General features: G+C 46.0%; 1 protein-coding gene and 1 non-coding gene across 3 annotated transcripts in view; both read left to right on the top strand.

The window, feature by feature from the left end:
• Positions 1-19270, top strand: part of ZNF671 (zinc finger protein 671) — a 175296-nt gene that overhangs the window by 116811 nt on the left and 39215 nt on the right. The window lies entirely within an intron of this gene.
• TRNAA-AGC lies at positions 3129-3201 on the top strand. Its single transcript has one exon. It is a non-coding gene; the product is annotated as a tRNA-Ala (tRNA).

Raw genomic sequence — 19270 nt, 5'->3', positions numbered from 1 at the left:
TTCTGGTTAACTGCCTGAAGCTTTTTATTTTTGGGGTTTTTTTTTTTTTTAAAGGTTTTTATGCATCTGACAGAGAGAAAGTACAAGTGGGCAGAGCGATAGGCAGAGGGAGAGGGCAAGGGACTCCCCACTGAGCAAGGAGCCTGACATGGCACTGGATACCAAGACCCTGGCATCATGACCTGAACTGAAGGCAGCCGCTTAACCCAGGGAGCCACCCAGGCATCCCTGCCCTAAGCTTTAAAAACCCAAGTGTGAGGCAGAAAGGTTGGAGTTGGCCTCTGCAACAGGAGTCCACCTTCTTCCCAGCCTACTGATGAAAACTCATATTCCCGGGCGCCTGGGTGGCTCAGCGGGTTAAAGCCTCTGCCTTCGGCTCGGGTCATGATCCCGGGGTCCTGGGATCGAGTCCCGCGTCGGGCTCTCTGCTCAGCGGGGAGCCTGCTTCCTCCTCTCTCTCTGCCTTCCTCTCTGCCTACTTGTGATCTCTGTCAAATAAATAAATAAAATCTTTAAAAAAAAAAAAAAAACTCATATTCCCTTCCCGTGAGCATTTTCTGTGCTCATCAAAGAGTCGTAATCCCTTAAGAGAAAGACAGACATTTTAGACATTAACTTTCTCAGGAGAGAGAGAGATGTGTGCTGGAACGTTTCGCAGCCTAGGTCATGAAATCCTGTAGTTGTAGAGGAGATTCTGGTGAATCACAAGAATGCTAGGTGCCCCGTCCACAGGATCCAGAGGGAGGAGATGGAATGTTTTACTGTGTGCCCGTCTCATGTGGAAGCTGGTTAGTGCAAAAAGGGGGTAATTTTGGAGCTCTTCCCAAAAAGTCTGAGTCCGTAGGTCTCAGTTGTGGGCAGAAAATCACCATTTCTAATGAGTTGAGTTGATGCTGATGGGGAGGTCAGTGCAGCGATGACGCTGTGGAAGGAAGTTTCCAGGGAAGATGACACTGTCTCGCTCCAGGCCCCGGTAGAGGGCTGCTGTGGTTGTACAGGCTGGGGAGCGGCAGAGTGAAGGGTGCTAGTGCACAGCTGCTGAGTGCCTCTGTAGTGAGCCAAGCAGGCTGAAGCCTTAAAGGACGAGAGTTCCAGGGACCCGACTGCTGGAGGCTCCACAGGAAGCCACCTAGAGCCACCTGCCCCTTTTGCTTCCAACTCCAAATCCAGAAGGAGCCCGTTAGACTCAGGTGGCTCCCTGCCCTAGCCACTACTTGAGCAAACTGAAACCAAACCGGGACCAAATTCTCGTAAAAGCCTCCAGGGAAAGAAGCGGAAATGGAAGCTAAGGACAGGCCACCACAAGCAGGAAGTAGACTGTCTGAATTGGGCGGTTCCCTACATTATAGCCAATCACATAACATCCTTGCTTGGATTCCTTCAATTGGTCTAGAACAGCGTTTCCCCTAGTTTTGTTTGGTGCTGCCTGAATGGATTTGCTGTTTGCTCAAATAAGCTCTTTGGGGGAACAAATTATTTTTGGTGCCATAAAGCTGATTTTCTTAAAGCACGGGGAAAGGACAGGTGTGGAGAAAGAGCTTCCATTTGGAAATTTTTTTTTTTAAGTTTTTTTTTTTTTTTTAAGATTTTATTTATTTATTTGTCAGAGAGAGAGAGGGAGAGAGCACAGGCAGACAGAATGGCAGGAAGAGGCAGAGGGAGAAGCAGGCTCCCTGATGAGCAAGGAGCCCGATGTGGGACTCGATCCCAGGACGCTGGGATCATGACCTGAGCCGAAGGCAGCTGCTTAACCAACTGAGCCACCCAGGCGTCCCCATTTGGAAATTTTAATGCAGCTCAGTTTATCCTTTAACAGAACTAATAAAGACCCACATGACTCATCTCTGCTCAGTCGTGTTCTTAGGGCAAGGGCTTCGTTTGTCCTCAGTGTAATACTACATCCAGTTCCCCTTCTCACAAAATACCCTCTCCTTGTTCGGAGGGAAGAGAAGGGAAGCTGAGGGCAAAGCAGAAGCTGACCCCCCACCATCGGATATATGTGACATTCCTCAGGCTTCCCGGTTGCCCTACAGGAAGAATAAATGGTTTACCAAGAGAAGTCACAATCCTGCAAGGCCTGAATCTCCATTGATAATAATAAACCACTATTTTTCACCAAAGACATCTCAGGATTTCTTTTTTCCATGGTTAGCTCTTGGCTTCACCCCACTGAACCTTACCTGTATTCCAAAACCACATCATATGGCCCTCAATGTGGGGCTTCTAGTCTTCATATCTGGTCTCTGAGCTTGAGTGCAAAATTGGTGAATACTTTCTCCTCTTTTCCTTTACTCTCATTTCAGGGGCTCTTCAAGGGGTATGGTCTTTTGGAAACACTTTCATGCCATTGCTCATGCTGCAATCCTCTGTCTCTCCCGTGGCTACTCTGTGGATTGCAGAAAGTCTGCCTTTTGGCTGGAAGTTAATACCCTGGCTGGAATGGTAATAAGACCCAGAAACTTGATATTCTCTCTCTTTCTCTCTCTCTCCCTCTCTCTGTTTGAATTTTTTTTTTTTTTTATTTATTTGACATAGAGAGAGAGAGAGACACCGAGAGAGGGAACAAAGGTAGGGGGAGTGGGAGACGGGGAACAAGGCCTCCCACCAAGCAGGAAGCCCAGTGCAGGGGCTGGATCCCAGGACTCTGGGATCATGACCCCAACCAAGGGGAGGCACTTATTGACTGAGCCACCCAGGCACCACTGATGCTCTCTCTTTAATGATGTCCTTATACAAAGTTGCCAGTCTTGGGCACGGGACAGCCACCTAAGTCACCAGGATGGTTGCCAATCTTAAACACTCCGTGTGAGGTTTCCTTCTGACTTATCTAATACGATCCCCTCCATATCCCTGGTCTAGCCACTTCTGGCTGTGGGACCTCTACTGGGAGCCAGCTGAAACCAGTACCCAATGGAATTAAAACCCAATGGGATCCTTTCTGAGGGAAGTTGGCTGTAAGGACTACATGTATTGGAATGTCAGTTAGATCAGGATGGATTTCCATGTTTACTGTTCGATGTCATTGTCCTCTACTAACTAGTTAAAGCTACTTAAAGGAATTGGGTAATTTCCCCCTTGTAAAATTTTTCTAGTATTTTCCATGGGTTAAAAATGGCAGGACAGTGGTAGGGGAATTAGCTCAGGTGGTAGAGCGCTCGCTTAGCATGCGAGAGGTGGTGGGATCAAAGCCCACATTCTCCAGCTTTGGGGCACCTGGGTGGCTCAGTGGGTTAAGCCGCTGCCTTCGGCTCAGGTCATGATCTCAGGGTTCTGGGATCAAGTCCCGCATCGGGCTCTCTGCTCAGCAGGGAGCCTGCTTCCCTCTCTCTCTCTCTGTCTGCCTCTGTCTACTGTGATCTGTCAAATAAATAAATAAAATCTTAAAAAAAAAATGGCAGGACAGTGGGGCACCTGGGTGGCTCAGTGGGTTAAGCAGCTGCCTTCAATTCAGGTCGTCATCCCAGGATTCTGGGATCAAGCCTCACGTCGGGCTCCCTGCTCAGCGGAGAGCCTGCTTCTCCCTCTTCCTCTGCTTGCTGCTCTGCTTGTGCTATCTCTTTGTCAAGTAAATAAATAACGTCTTTTTTTTTTTAAAAAATGGCAGGCCACAAACCATAAAAGACTCAATCTCAAAAAACAGACTGAGGGTTGCTGGGGGGAGGGGGGACGGGAGAGGGTGGTGGGGATATTGACATTGGGGAGGGTATGTGCTATGATGAGTGCTGTGAAATGTGTAAACCTGGCGATTCACAGACCTGTCAGACCCCTGGGGATAAAAATACATTATATGTTTATTTTTTTAAATTAATTAATTAATTTAAAAATGGCAGGGTGGCACACAACCTTCAGGGCATAGATCGGCAAGGCTTGGGTATCTCAGTCCTTTCACCAGGCACCCATTTGCAGCCTAGGATGCGATAGGGTTGGGGAGGAAGAAGGCATCCCTCCTATGGTTTTTTTTTTTTTTTTAAGATTTTATTTATTTATTTGACAGACAAGATCACAAGTAGGCAGAGAGGCAGCAGAGAGAGAAGGAAGCAGTCTCCCTGCTGGGCAGAGAGCCTGATGTGGGGCTCGATCCCAGGACCCCGGGACCACGACCTGAGCCGAAGGCAGAGGCTCAACCCACTGAGCCAGCCAGGCGCCCCTCCTTTGGGGTTTTTATGGCGGGAATGCCTTCACAGAAGGCAGGATCATGACTGATAGCGACGTTTTGTTTGAGGGATGCCTCCAGTTGCCTTTTTTTTTTTTTTAAGATTTTATTTATTTATTTGTCAGAGAGAGAGAGAGAGAGAGCGCGAGCGCGGGAGAACACAAGCAGGCAGAGCGGCAGGCAGAGGCAGAGAGAGAAGCAGGCTCCCCACTGAGCAAGGAGCCTGATGCGGGACTAGATCCCAGGACCCTGGGATCAGGACCCGAGCGGAAGGCAGCGGCTTAACCAACTGAGCCACCCAGGCGTCCCCTCCAGTTGCTTTTGACACAGGAACCTCTGACAAATCCTGCATGGGGTGCCACCCGGGAGTCGGGGGGATTTGGTAATGGACCTTCTTTTCTTTTCAGGGAGCGTGGCTTCAGTAGGCTTCTTCTTCAGTTCCCAAGGACTCTCCCTTCGGGTGCCTTTTAACCCACTGGAAACTATTTGGATTACAAAATTTAGGAAAAGACTGAATCCTGTCATACTGTGTGGCCTCAGTAGTATCTGTTAGTTAGATCTCTTCTGCCCGAAACTGGGCAGAATATGTTTGCCGAAATGTGCCTGTTTAGTAAATTCCCTCCTGACATGCTGGATGATAATTACCTAAATGGGCCTCCTAGTAAACCCAAGTTAGCAGGGGTTACGCAGGCCCTCCCTGGCAAGGGACCCTGACTCTCTTCTCTCTGTTCTTCCTGTAACAGATGTGGGGGCTTATCCCTCACTCGTTTCCAGGGTTGGTGGCTATAACTCGAGCCAGCTGGGGTTAGTCTACCTCTGGAGGGGGACTTTAAGGAATATTCCCAAGCAGCTGCTCAAACTCCCTGTTTTTGGGAAATACAGACTGCTCAAACTCCCTATTTTGGGGCCTGATACGGACGGACTGCCTTTTCCCCCCTTGCTGTCTGCTCCTCTGTTGGAGCTGATGAGCTCTAAAACTGGGAACACCTTCTCTGCTTTCTGGCATGACTCTGCCTCTTCTGTCCCCCTCCGCTTCATGGTTTCTGCACCACCTTGGGTGCCGACTGTATAACTGGCTTCTAGTTATAGTATAGTTGTATAGTATAGTACAGTGTTGCATAGTATAGTATAGTATATATGTGTATATATGTATATGTATAGTATATATGTTTATGTATATTATGTGTATGTATAGTGTATATGTATAGTATAGTATATATGTATGTGTGTGTATATATAGTTATAGTGTATGTGCATGTATATATATGTATATGTGTACATATATGTGTATGTATAGTATAGTATATGTGTATGTGTGTGTATATGTATATGTATACGTGTATGTATATGTATAGTATAACTGGATTCTAATTCAGGCACCATGGCTCCTTCTTCCTTCACTGTCAAGGAGGAAGAAGATGACCCCCTGGACCTAAGACCATCCACTCCAGACTTCCCCACCCATGTCTCAAGTAAAAGTTGACAAAGGGGAGGATCCAGGTGGAACATAATTCAGTATTTAAACTACCTTAAGTTTGTTGGTTTAATTAAGGTAGCCATGTCTTTCAAGTTATCAGCACTAAATGTGAAACTTCTATCGAGGTTTGCTGAAGTCAAATAAGCTCATGTTATCTCTGCTGCATTTGTTAGCAAAAAGATGACTAAAATGATGGTTAAGTGTCTATCTCATCAATATTTTCATGGGTAATTTAAGATAGCTTTCAAAGTCTTTCTTTTTTTTAATTTTTTTTAAAGATTTTATTTATTTGACAGAGATCACAAGTAGGCAGAGGCAGGCAGAGAGAGGAAGGAAAGCAGGCTCCCTGCTGAACAGAGAGCCCGATGCGGGGCTCGATCCCAGAACCTTGGGATCATGACCTGAGCCGAAAGCAGAGGCTTTAACCCACTGAGCCACCCAGGCGCCCTCAAAGTCTTTCATAACCTGAAACTTTAAAGGGATGATAAGTGGAATTAAATTTGTTGGGCACTTAGGTCTTTTCCAAACAGGATAAAGTGCTAAGTCATTGATTACTGGACATAGGCTTGTGCCTTTGACTTTTTATTGCAAAGAAACTAAGGATATCTAAATCGGTTGATAAACATGTTTTGTGCTTAATTGATTCATAAATTTACCATCTAAATAATTCTGGTGTAACAGTTCACAATCAGTTACTACTTAGTCTTCACTGGAGACTAAGATTTCTAAGAGTGCAAAATTCTGCTAAACATAAATCAGACTCATGGAACAAAGGAAACAACTCTGTATGTAGAGAAGTAGAAGATATGTAGGAAAGATACAAGGAATGAGGATGCATTTTTGTTGAAGGTAAAAAAAAAAAAGGTAATTTTAAAAAAGATTTTTATTTATTTATTTGGCAGACAGAGATCACAAGGGGGCAGAGAGGCAGACAGAGAGAGAAATGGAGAAGAAGGCTCCCCGGCGAGCAGAGAGCCTGATGTGGGGCTCGATCCCAGAACCCTGGGATCATGACCTGAGCTGAAGGCAGAGGCTTTAACCCACTGAGCCACCCAGGAGCCCCAAGAAGGTAATTTTTTAAAAAATTTTTATTTATTTTATCTTATTTTTTCCTAAATAAGACAGCTGTTTGGAAAGATGGCTTGTGACAAAATCTGAATGCAAAAGAAAGTTGTAGAAGTTTTGTGAAGGGAAAACTTTGGAATGGAATTTTAGGTGTGGTCAAGATGGACTAAGATTGAAATGAATGGATTTTAAAGTACACTGGTATAAGACTGAAAGTCTGCTTTCTTGCTTTTCAAAAGGACAAGTTTTCTTGAATTGTTGGTCTGCTCTTGATAAGAAAATGTAAATAGTTGTTTTCTCTTTGCCTGGCCAGAAAAAAACAGTTTCTCTGTTTTGCCTTTATCAGGTCTTTAACATTCCTAATCCTATTTAGGTATGTGCTTTAAAACTTTCTAAGGTTGTGTGTGTGTATGTGTGTGTTTAAAGATTTTATTTATTTATTCGCCAGAGAGAGAGAGCACAAGCAGGGGGAGTGCCAGGCAGAGGGAGAAGCAGGCTCCTTCCTGAGCAAGGAGCCCAATGCGGGACTCCTTCCCAGGACCCGGGGATCATGACCTGAGCCAAAGGCAGACACTTAACCAACTGAGCCACCCAGGCATCTCTAAGACTCTAAGGTTTTAACAAACTTTCCCCAAGATTTAAATAATGAACAATGTCTCGTTGACTAATTAGGGTTGTTTGTTTGGTATGTTACATTCTGGTATACAGTCATCATCACTTGATACTCTGGTTGTTGACTTGTTATATATCACAGAATAACTGAGTTTTCTTGTCAATTGTATCCTAATGAATTCTCATCAGATCATTTACAATGTTCATTTCTGAGTTTTTATCATTTTTTTTTCTTTTTTTTTTTTTTTTTTAAAGATTTTATTTATTTATTTGACAGACAGAGACCACAAGTATGCAGAGAGGCAGGCAGAGAGAGAGAGGAGGAAGCAGGCTCACCGCTGATCAGAGAGCCCGATGCGGGGCTCGATCCCAGGACCCTGAGATCATGACCTGAGCCGAAGGCAGAGGCTTATTTAACCCACTGAGCCACCCAGGTGCCCCATGAGTTTTTATCATTTTTAATTGTTCTTACTCTCTTGCAAAATGAATTTTCAGCTTCAAAGTGGTTTGTATAAAGGATTTTTAGGACAAAACCGGATATTCGGTATCTTTAGGATCATAAAAATGAAATGAGTAAGAATTTCCAAAACTAACTACGAGCTGCATTCAAACTGAACAAGAACTAGTAACCCGGGACTAAATGAATTAAAAAGATGATTATAGGGTGCCTGGGTGGCTCAGTGGGTTAAGCCGCTGCCTTTGGCTCGGGTCATGATCTCAGGGTCTTGGGATCGAGTCCTGCATCGGGCTCTCTGCTCAGTGGGGAGTCTGCTTCCCTCTCTCTCTCTCTGCCTCCCTCTCTGTCTACTTGTGATCTCTTTCTGTCAAATAAATAAATAAAATCTTTTTTAAAAAAAAGGTGATTTTTCGGGGCACCTGGGTGGCTCAGTGGGTTAAAGCCTCTGCCTTCGGCTCAGGTCACGGTCCCAGGGTCCTGGGATCGAGCCCCACATCGGACTCTCTGCTCAGCAGGGAGCCTGCTTCCTCCTCTCTCTTTCTGCCTGCCTCTCTGCCTACTTGTGATCTCTATCTGTCAAATAAATAAATAAAATCTTTAAAAAAATTAAAAAAATTAAAAAAAATAATAAAAAAAAGGTGATTTTAACTTCGTGACTCTTGCTTGAAACATTGCTGGTTCTCCACTTTTTGCTCTTCAAGATTAAGGAAACTTTCTCTTAAGATATCTATGGCTTGGGGCGCCTGGTGGCTCAGTGGGTTAAAGCCTCTGCCTTCGGCTCGGGTCATGATCCCAGGGTTCTGGGATCGAGCCCCACATTGGGCTCTCTGCTCGGCAGAGAGCCTGCTTCCTCCTCTCTATCTCTGACTGCCTCTCTGCCTACTTGTGATTTCTCTCTCTCTCTCTGTCAAATAAATAAATAAATAAATCTTAAAAAAAAAAAGATATCTATGACTTACAGAAAGGTGAAAAAGTATTCGTTTGTGAACAAATTGAAACATTTAACTTTTCTCTCTACCTGAACCCTCTGAAATTCAAAAGGACTCAGTAAGTAATTCTTTCTTCCATGGCAATCATGATCATTTGCAGAAGTTCAATAAGAATCTGTTCTCCTGGGGCGCCTGGGTGGCTCAGTGGGTTAAAGCCTCTGCCTTCGGCTCAGGTCATGATCCCAGGGTCCTGGGATCGAGCCCCACATCGGGCTCTCTGCTCTGCAGGGAGCCTGCTTCCTCCTCTCTCTCTCTCTCTGCCTGCCTCTCTGCCCCCTTGTGATCTCTGTCTGTCAAATAAATAAATAAAATCTTAAAAAAAAAAAAAAAAAAGAATCTGTTCTCCTTATAACAGGACACCATTGGAAACACTGGTTATTTTACCAAGGCTTTCACTGGACTGTCATATTTAAGAAAGACATGCATAGACTCAGGTATAATCAGTTTTAAGGAACTGAGGTTGACTTTATGAAGCCTGAGGCCATAAAGCCCCTTGGAACTGTTGGCCCGGTACCTTGCTTACAGAGTTCCCAGCAGCCTCACCAGGTGAGTAAAGAATGTCACTTCCTGGCAGGTGCAGGAACCTCAGGATACTTTGAGGACCTCAGGAAGAGGAATCTGCCCAAATATACAGGTATTGTAGGCATGTCTGATGGCAAGTACTTGGCTTGGCTTCTGGCCTGGAGAGGCAACTGAAAGTTCAGCCTAGAGATTCCTTATAAAAGTTTCATCAAAACAGATTCTATAAGATCTGTATGACCAATCATTATTCTTGCTGAGCTTACGTAAATGATTAGGCCAAGTTTGTTGAAACTAGACTTGTTTTTCAAATAAATTAGTCCTGATTTGGCTATCTCTGATTAAAAATGAGGGTTATTTTAGAAACAGAAATTGTGTTTCAATAACATGCCTTTGTGTGTGTTAAATCTATAGCTGATTATCTTTAAATGTTTGTTGTTTACCTAAGCTAGACAACTTGAAGTAGAGTTCAGAGAAATTACTACAGTAGCTCATGTATAGACAACCTTCTTGTTTGTTATTCTTTGGGGATAATAACAGGACCCCATTGACATGCGATTATTTGAACAATTGGAAAATGGGATTGATTCCCCCAAAACTGAATAACTCAACTAGCACCTTGACCAATTCTGTGTGGCTGGAATGATGAAATCACTCCTTAAAAGCCAGAGTGTACCAACTCCATAGGGTTAACTATGGACTTGTGGAGATAATGGATGACTTCACTTTCTTTTTTTTTTTTTTTTAAGATTTTATTTATTTATCTGACAGAGAGAGATCACAAGCAGGCAGAGAGGCAGACAGAGAGAGAGGAGGAAGCAGGCTCCCTGCTGAGCAGAGAGCCCGATGTGGGGCTCGATCCCAGGATCCTGAGATCATGACCTGAGCTGAAGGCAGCGGCTTAACCCACTGAGCCACCCAGGCGCCCCGTGACTTCACTTTCTTTATGATTGGATTGGATGATGCACTTGGGGATGCCCTTATCTCTTGAGACAAGTCTTCTCCCACTTGCCAGTGATTCCTTATAATTAGGATATTGCTAAGGCTGGACCTTAAACAAAAAGGGTTTCTTGATGGCTTCAACTCTCATCATCCTATTTATCCTAGAAGTCACCTCTGTTGAGGTCCAATCGCAAACAAAGACATTAGCTAAGCATACAACAGCCCTCCCAGTAAAAGGAACCTCAAAGCTCACTATGGGACAGTCTCTAACTGTAATGACTTCACATTAGATCCAGAGTGTCTTAGAAACCAAAGGCCACCAATGGATGATGGGAGACCGACTTAATAAATATTAGGTTGCACTTATAGATATGCCTGGAATAATACTTGAAACCTGTCAGACTGTAAATCCACCTACCCTTATGCCTGGATCTGACCATTGTACTTCTATAGAGCATAATTGTTTGGAGGTTACTGATCTTGTTTATGCTAGTCAGCCAGATTTAAAATGTGCCCCTACTGAAAACACAGATTAGAGCTGGTTTACCGATGACAATAGTTTCATGAAAAGGGAATAAGAAAAGCTGGGTATGGGGTGCCTGGGTGGCTCAGTGGGTTAAAACCTCTGCCTTCGGCTCAGGTCATGGTTTTAGGGTCCTGGGATCGAGCCCCACATCAGGCTCTCTGCTCATCGGGGAGCCTGCTTCCTCCACTTTCTCTCTCTCTGCCTGCCTGTCTGTCTACTTGTGATTTCTGTCTGTCAAATAAGTAAATAAAATCTTAAGAAAAAAATTGAGGTGGAGAGGAAATCAATTGATTTTTTGGTGAACATGGGAGCCCAATTTTCCTCATTACTAAAGCCTATGGGAAAACTATCTGGAGAGGAAGTCTGGGTACAAGGGACAAATGGCACAGAAAGACAGAAATGGACAACAGAAAGGACTTTAAATTTGGCCTCTGGAGTAGTCAAACATCAATTCTGGGTCCTCTCTAATGCCCCATATAGCCTGATGGGAAGAGATCTCCTCCACAAACTACGGGCTGGCATTCATTTCTCGGAAGGAGACATGACAGTGACTTTGGGACAACCCGCTGTGCAGATGCTTGTGGCAGCAGTAGATGAACATCTCCTTTACAAGCCAGTCTCAAAACCAGAGGAGATAAGGGAGGGAAGCCTTCTCCAAACCCTACAGCTCGAATTTCCCGAAGTCTGGGCAGAAGGGAGGCTTCCTGGCCCGGCCAAAGGACGGCCTCCAATAGTGGTACAGTTAAAAGCAACAGCTACGGCCATTCGAGTCCCGCAGTACTCCTTCCCCTGGGAAGCAAAGGAAGGGATCAGAAAACACATTAAATGCCTCCGAGGAGACGGGATCCTAGTTCCTTGCAAGTCTCCATGGAACACACCTTTACTGCCCATCAAAAAAGCTGAAATTGGGGAGTACAGACCCGTTCAGGACTTGCAGGAAGTTAACAAACCGGTTGAAGATATCCACCCAACAGTGCCCAACCCCTATACTCTACTCTCCCTCCTAGGCCCCAAAGGAACTGTGTATACCGTCTTAGATTTCAAGGATGCATTTTTCTGCATACTTTTGGCAAGGGAGTCTGAACCCCTCTTTGCTTTTGAGTGGTCTGACCCACAGGAAGGGTTCCAGGGCCAGCTCACCTGGACAAGACTTCCCCAAGGATTCAAGAATTCACCCACCATGTTCGATGAGACCCTATATGAGGATCTGCGTGAGTACAGAATCACCACCCCGGGAGTCCCTCTGTTACAGTATGTTAATGACTTGCTAATAGCCACTGAGGACTATGAGTCATGCTTGGGGTCGGGGGGACAAAAACTCTTACAGACTCTGCAGGAAAAAAGGTATCGGGTGTCAGCAAAGAAAGCACAGCTTTGTCAGAGCCACACCACTTATCTAGGCTTTGATCTCCACAAGGGAGTGTGTTCACTGTCTGTGTCCAGGAAACAGGTGATCACCCGATACCCCCGCCTCACCATGCCCCAACAAGTGAGGGAGTTTCTTGGGACAGTGGGCTACTGTAGGCTGTGGATACCGCGGTTCGCAAAGATTGCCCGACCTCTCTACAAACTGGCGGATCACTGGAGGATCACTATGGTAGAGTGGACAACTGAGGCAGAAGGAGCATTTCGGGAATTACAAACAGCCTCACTGAGTGCCCCAGCAGTGGCCATCCCAGATGTTAGCAAGCCCTTCCACTTATATGTGGATGAAAAGGAAGGGGTGCCAAAGGGGTTTTGACTCAGACTCTGGGGCCTTAGCAAAGGCCAGTAGACTATCTTAGCAAAAAAAAAAAAACTAGATCCAGTAGCAGCTGGATTCCCCCCACCTCCCCGTGCCTCCGCAGAATTGCTGCCACGGCCCTCCTGGTCAAGTATGCAAGTAAATTGACTTTGGGTCAAAATCTCATCTTGACCACTACTCACGCTATCAAAGGCCTCCTCCAGACCCCACCAGACTGGTGGATGATAAACGCCCAAGTGACAGGGTATCAAGCCCTCCTCCTCAATGAACCGAAAGTGATTTTCAGGCCCCTGGCGATGCTAAATCCAGCCACGTTACTGCCAGAAAAGCTAACTGACCACCCACACGACTGCAGGGAGGTCCTAACCCATATCACAGGAATAAGGCCTGACCTCAGAGACACTCCCCTCCCGGATGCGGAGATGACTCTCTGCACAGATGGGAGTAGCTACGTGGCTGATGGAAAGAGGTATGCGGGGCTGCGGTGGTTTCTCCTGAACAGGAGCTCTGGAAGGCGGCCCTGCCACATGGGACCTCAGTGCAAAAAGCGGAGCTGATTGCACTCACCAAGGCACTGCAGATGGCCAAGGGTAAGACCGCCAACATATATACAGACAGCAGGTATGCCTTTGCTACTCTCCATATACATGGGGCTATTTATAAAGAAAGGGGCCTATCAACAGCAGAAGGAAAAGAAATTAAAAACAGAAAAGAAATATTGGCTCTCCTCCAGGCTATTTGGGACAGGAAAGAGATGGCCGTTATGCATTGCCCAGGGCACCAAAAGGGGACTAATCTGGTTTCAAAAGGAAACCAATTAGCAGGTCAACAGCAAAGCAAGCAGCCAGGGAAACAGCTCAAGAACTGGTTACACTCCTGGCTCCAGCCCTACCAGAAAAAACAGATTATTCAGAGGAAGGTTTAAAATATTTACAAAAATTGACTAAATTAGACTATGAAGGGGATTGGGATAAGACTAGGGCAGGAAAGTTAATTCTTCCTCAAAGACTAGGAAAAAAAATTAGTAAGCCAGATACATGAGGGCACTCATTTAGGGACACGCAAGCTTAAGGAGCTCATGGGTAAACAGTTCCAGGTTTCTAAATTGGGGCATATGGCTCAGGATGTGGTTGATAGATGTGCTCAATGTCAGACGGTAAATGCGGGAGGAACTAGGATGAGAAGAGAAAAAAAAAGAAAGAGGAAGGGAACCAGGAATTTATTGGGAAGTAGATTTTACAGAGATGAAACAGGGAAAGTATGGACACAAGTATATGTTAGTTTTTGTGGACACCTTTTCAGGCTGGGTAGAGGCTTTTTCCGCCAAACATGAAACGGCAGGAATGGTAGCCAAAAAGCTACTAGAAAAAATAATTCCTAGGTTTGGGTTGCCTCTCGCGATCGGATCAGACAATGGCCCTGCATTTGTGAGTTCAGTCTCACAGGCATTGGCCAAGGCTGTGGGCACCAACTGGAAACTACACTGTGCCTACCAGCCCCAGAGCTCCGGACAAGTAGCAAGAATGAACCAGACTCTTAAAGAGACCTTAACAAAGTTAATTCTGGAGACTGGCAGTGGATGGGTAGATCTTTCCTTTGCCCTCCTTAGGGCGCGACGTACACCCTACTTAAACAAGGTTACTCCATTTCAAATAATGCTCCGGCAACCCCCTCCACTCTGCCCACGGCTACAAGAGGTTTCCCTAGCAGAAATGACCAATCAGTCTGTACTCCAGTCACTGCAAGCATTACAGTCTGTCTTAAAAAGAGCAGGGATCTGAGCTGCCTATACGGAGACGGAGACGGAGGTAGAACCGCATCCTTAGCACCCCAGAGACTTGATTTGGATACGCCATCACTGAGTGGAAAACTTGGAGCCCCACTGGAAGGGACCATTCATGGTCATCCTGACCACCCCCACGGCAGTAAAAGTAGAAGGCATCAGGGTTTGGCTTCACGCGTGTCACGTCAAACAAGCCGAAAACAAGGACACTCCCCAGAAACGGGAGCCACTGCCGGTGGACCCCACCAACTATGGACTAAAACTAAGACTCAAAAGGGTTTCATAACTTGGTCACTTTAAACCCTGTTCCTACTCAGTAGCAGCCAGGGGACACCTCATCGGCCTAAAACAGACCAATAGAAAATCAGAAAAACAGCAGATGGAACAACACTCAAGGTTAACGACACCTCAGGTCAGCCTGTTTTCACCCTCAAGAACTGACTGAAGAGTCAAAGAATTGACTAATCTCCAAAGAAAAGGGGGGAATGTTAGGGCCGATTTAATGTTAAAACCTGTTTAACTATTAGGGCCTCCTTAGCCAAAGCAACTCCATATTGCCTAGGTAGCCATATTGTTGTTTACATCCACGGACTTCATTCTGGGAATAAACACCCCCGTAGTTCCTGGTATGGTTCCGGGTATTGATTCCGGGAGTAAACGTCTTAACAATAGAAGCCATGTACCTTGGGTATGGGTCTGTGGTTATGCCCTATAAAACCAGCCTGTGAGATTGGGAGGGGGTTGCTCTCTTCGGAGGCGGCCCTGGCCGGTCAGTCTGACTTCTAATGCTTGGCATAGAGTAAAGCTTCACATAACTTTCACTTTATCTCAGTCTCGTTCCCCTGGCCGGTCAGTCTAACTTCTAATGCTTGGCATAGAATAAGGTTTTGCATAACTTTCACGTTGTCTCAGTCTCGTTCCTTTGATAACGGACCCCAACAGATACAACCTTAGAATCTAAAGGAAACAATTTGGTAAACTCTGCAGCCAAGCAGGCAGCACAAAATAAACAAACTTTAAGTCTTGTACCAGTCTGAATTCCAATAAGCTCCAAAAGTCCAGTCTCTTCCAACCAAGAAATGCACAGGACTGGCTTGTTAATCATGAATGGAAAATCTTTATACCCAAAAATAACCAGTGGAAGGTAATACAGGATTCACACCAGGCTACTGATTTGGGTAAAAAGGTCATGGAAGTGACAAAAACTTTGCTAAAAAAAAAATTGTTCCTAGAGTTGGATTCCCTTGGTCCCTACAAAGTGACAAGGGACTCTCTTTTATTACACAAATTTAAAAGATGGTCCTCCAAAAAGGAATAGACCTTGATATCTTCACAGCAGTTAAAGGAGGCCCAGAATTAGATGGCTGTCTCCTAATAGGATCTAAGGGTTATATGGCTCTAATTTGTGACCCTGGCTTCCCCTAGGCTGGATAGGCCACTGTACTCTGGGTTTTGCCTGGATGCACAGATGCATTATTAAAACAATTATCAACCCAGCCAACCTTCCAAATGTAAAATGATAGTGGACATGTTCTGTGTCTCATTGATGTGAACACCTAACATCCATTATTTTCCCCTCTTTGGAACTGGACGACGTTGTTTGGCATATAGAAACCCTTAAGTACATGGTCAAAGCCTTAGATGACACTCAAAATAGCATTTCTCAATCAAATACTAAAATAACATAAATGTGTGAAATGGTTCTACATAACAGAATGGCATTAGATGTTTTAACTGTTACACAAGGTGAAACCTGTGCTAGCATAAAAACAGAATGCTATATATATGTTCCAGATTACCACAAAATATTTTTGGGTTTCTAACTCATGAATTCTCAAACTGGTGCTTTAAATGACCTCTTTCCTTTTGTGATTTAAACTCCCGGATTGGATGAAAATGATAATAGGTTAACTATCAAAGGAGTCTTACTGAGACTTCTCCTTGTAATATTAACCTTATTTTGTTGTCATTTCCGGTGTCTCCCTGCCTAGTGTCAAGACTCCTTCACTGCCTTACCTCCTAGCAAACAGTTGATCCTTTCTACTTAAGAAGTTTCATCTATGTTGACCGCATTAGAATCAGCTGCCTCTCCCTTTTGTAACTCCCTTATACATTCCCCACCTGACCAATATTGACCCATAGGTAGGGACATCTCTATACCCCACTTCCGTAGGGGTATAGATGAGACCTTCCGCCTTCAACAACATTAAAGATTTAAGAATCAAAATTGTTCAGGGGGAAATGTTGAGGGGACAGAAGGAGAACAGAGGACAAATCAGAAGCTGACACTCCACACACACCTACACACCCCTCCACGGGGTATGTGTGACATTCCTCAGGCACTCCTGATGCCCTAAAGGAAAAACCAATAGTTAACTTATAGAGATAAAAATCCTACAAGATAGGAGTCTTCCTCAGTTTACCAAACACAAGAAATTTTTAAGAACAAATTATTTGAATTAATGGTCTAGCTTCCAGGAGAAAATGTAAATAAAATTAAATGTCCTTATAATTTGCAGCCCATTAACAGACACTTGAAGTGGGCAAAATGTAATGTTCCTCCAGGAAGGTCCCAACTATCTTACTGTTTAATGCCTTAGTGGAGGGGTAAACAACCTCAAGGTGACAATGGCAAGGTCTCTGGTATCCTGTGAATCTTCTATAAAATATGAAAGTTCCTTCAAAACCTCCCTTTTCCTTACCTCCCCCAACTCCATGGTATATAACTGCCACCCCTCACAACCCCGAGGCAGCAGCTCTTCCTGCCCACGGGTCCTGTCCCCATGTTTAATAAACCACCATTTTGGGGCACCTGGGTGGCTCAATGGGTTGGAGCCTCTGCCTTCGGCTAGGGTCATGGTCCCGGGGTCCTGGGATTGAGCCCCATGTTGGGCTCTCTGCTCGGCGTGGAGCCTGCTTCTCCCTCTCTCTCTCTGCCTACTTGTGATCTCTCTCACTGTCAAATAATTAAATAAAATCTTTTTAATAAATAAATAAATAAAAATCCCCACCATTTTGCACCAAAGAAATCTCAAGAATTCTTTCTTGGTTGTCGGCTCCAGACTTCACCCCAATGAACCTCATCTATAATCCAAATCCACATCACGTGGTTCCATCACACCAGCCACATCCTAATGTAGACTTCATATTTCTGCGTTCAAGTTTCCTGTCCCTCCTTGAACATAATAAAAGCCACTTAAGGCAGGACTCCTTGTCTTGTGATTGTGTTTCTCCATATACCTAACCCAAAGTTCTGAAAACCCAGTATGAGCTCAAAGCACATTTGTTAGAACAGTGAGTAAATATGACATTTGCATTTACCTTTAGTTTTAACTTTTCCAATTGTACAAAATGTCCTGTTTACTTCTCCCTGCAAAGTACCATGAAAATTAGTGAAGGAAGCCACATTTAAAATGGAGTCAGTTGGCCCTGACTGGGGAGATTTCTCACAGGTATGACATGCAGAATCAGCAGGAGGAAGGAAGATACTTTCTTTTTTTAAATCCTTCTTTAAAAAAGACTATTCATCTGAGAGAGAGGGCACGCGCAAACAAGCTGGGAGAGTGGCAGGGAGAGAGAGGGAGAAGCAGACTCCCCACAGGGAGGTTGATGTGGGACTTGATCCCAGCTTCCAGGAATCAGGACCTGAGCTGAGGTAGAGTTTAACCAACTGAGACACCAGGTGCCCCAAGGTACTTTTTATGTGATAACGGAGGATGGTTTCTTGGTAGGATCCTAAGCTCCTTCAAACAAAAGAAAAGATATCTCTCCTGGTCACAGAAGGACACACTAACCTTGACATGCAGCCAATGAAACACCGCCATCCCCTCTATGTTCTTGCATGACGTTTTAAGGTAACCACCCTCACCGAACTATCTCCTAAGAGGTAAGAAAAGCTAACCTTCTATTCTCTTCAGACTATCTTGTGGCTGGCCCGAGTGTATTTATTCCTAGCTGAAATTCCTCAGTTCCTGAAGAAACTCAGTTTGCTAGTAAAATAACTGCCCATTTATGCTTAAGGTTCAGAGTAGTATAAGCTTCACAGTTTCAGGAATGACAAATGACACATTTTGATATAAACAGCCTCACAACGTCCAGTCACATTGGGCTAGCACGGTGACATTCTCTTTTTCATTCCGCCTTTTCCTAGACTTGTGAGCCTTTCGCGAAAAGGTCTCTGAGGTGACAACCGTGTTTCAGCCTCACCTGACGGGAAGGGACACCTAAGATCCGGAACTCCAGGGTGTGACAGACCCTCTCTGAGACCGCCAGAAGCCTGAGAGCCACCCCACCCGGAAGAGCGTAGCGCCTGAGGACGCAGAGAGGAGCCAATGAGGACCGCGAACACGGAATTTCTAGGCGTGCGCATCCGCTGTGGGCGGGACTTCCGGCCTCATCCCCGCCCGAGGGGTTGTAGCCCGAGGTTAGGTGGGTTTATCTCCTCAGGTACCGAGGCGGGTCAGCATCGTGGTAACTGACGCTGAAGACCAGAGGAGCGACGCTCTCCTCGCCGCACATAGTTGAGCCCGGATGTCCGCTCCTCTCCGGCCCGCTGCCGACCCTCCGAGTCCGATGGGGGCGGCCGCGCCCTGGGACTCGGCAGAGGTAAACGCTCATCCCCGGGCCCTCCCCGCCGGCCCCCACCCAGACCCCGAAGGCCCGAGCGCGGGGCGCCTGCTCGCGGCCCTGCGGCCCAGGCCCCGGTGTCCGGGATGGGGAGGCGCCGGTGGGCGGGGGCCCGTGTGGGAGCGCGGGCGGGCTGCGTGCGAGCGCGTGCTCCCGGCTGAGGGGCCTCCGAGGCGGGGGCTGCAGGGGGCCCGCGCCACCAACGGGGGACGGCGCGGCTGCATTCGATGTCAGGAGCAGGGTGCGGCGCGGCGGGTGAGGCCGGCGCGGTCGCTGCCTGCCGAGGCCGTGTCTGCTGGCGGTGAGGGGAGGTGGTCTAACCCGGGTGTCGGGGCTTTCTCGGGCCGCGGAGAAGCGCCGCCGCCGGGGGTGAGCGC

The sequence above is a fragment of the Lontra canadensis genome, unplaced genomic scaffold (assembly GCF_010015895.1).
Source record: "Lontra canadensis isolate GAN:19392208 unplaced genomic scaffold, GSC_riverotter_1.0 scaffold191, whole genome shotgun sequence".
NCBI lineage: Eukaryota > Metazoa > Chordata > Mammalia > Carnivora > Mustelidae > Lontra > Lontra canadensis.
The sequence above is the reverse complement of the archived record's forward strand: the minus strand, read 5'-3'. Positions and strand labels throughout refer to the sequence as shown.